Source organism: Mycetomoellerius zeteki, unplaced genomic scaffold, assembly GCF_001594055.1.
Source record: "Mycetomoellerius zeteki isolate Tzet28-1 unplaced genomic scaffold, Tzet1.0 scaffold1021, whole genome shotgun sequence".
Lineage (NCBI taxonomy): Eukaryota > Metazoa > Arthropoda > Insecta > Hymenoptera > Formicidae > Mycetomoellerius > Mycetomoellerius zeteki.
In genome coordinates this window covers 8,803-9,560 of record NW_017255935.1, presented here as the reverse complement: position 1 = coordinate 9,560, position 758 = coordinate 8,803, and positions in this window count along the sequence as shown.

Genomic DNA, 758 nt, shown 5'->3' with positions numbered 1-758 from the left:
ATATATAGTTCTTATGGGTTGCGTAGACATAGATAGACTTTCCTGCGCATGTCGGGCAAAATTCGTCGCAGTCTCGAGTGCGGCGAAAAGTTGTCGTCTGGACGTTCTTCTAAACCCATTCTGAACGACCATGGTGAAATGTCTGGAAAAAACGTTCGGTCAAATCGAACGCTTCTGGGTAAAAAGTTGTCATCCGGACGTTCATTCTGAACGCATCCCTGCGTATCCATCAGATTGCTTCACTTTATATATTTCCACCATGCATGTTTATTACTGTAGATTTTTCACTGAGAAATTGTTCGTACTTACTTCGTATTCACCCGTTTAAAAGCATGAAAGCCATGAAAGGACAAGCGTCTATACAAACTAGTGCTTACAATCCTTGCAGATTGTTAATTGTAGATCAGAAATTTGATGATGACGAGAATCAGACGAGATGAGATGTGCACACAAGGATAATACTGGATAAAACATGTATGTACGTGTCTCGAGCTCGAGCAAACCACAAATATCGGTAAATCGGTTGGGTTTCAGTAAACCCAACTGTTGCGAAACGAAACGGATTCGTAAACTCTCGCTGCTATTGGATGATCTAAAAGCACTAATAGCAGCGAGCAATCACGGATCACGGAAATTTATCGATAAGGATGGGATTTCATTTGCGCGTTTTTGTCGTACGACAAATGTGTGCAGGATAGAGAGGTCCTCGGATCTCTCTATCCTATAGCCAATCAACAGGCTTGAAAAATTTGTCGTAC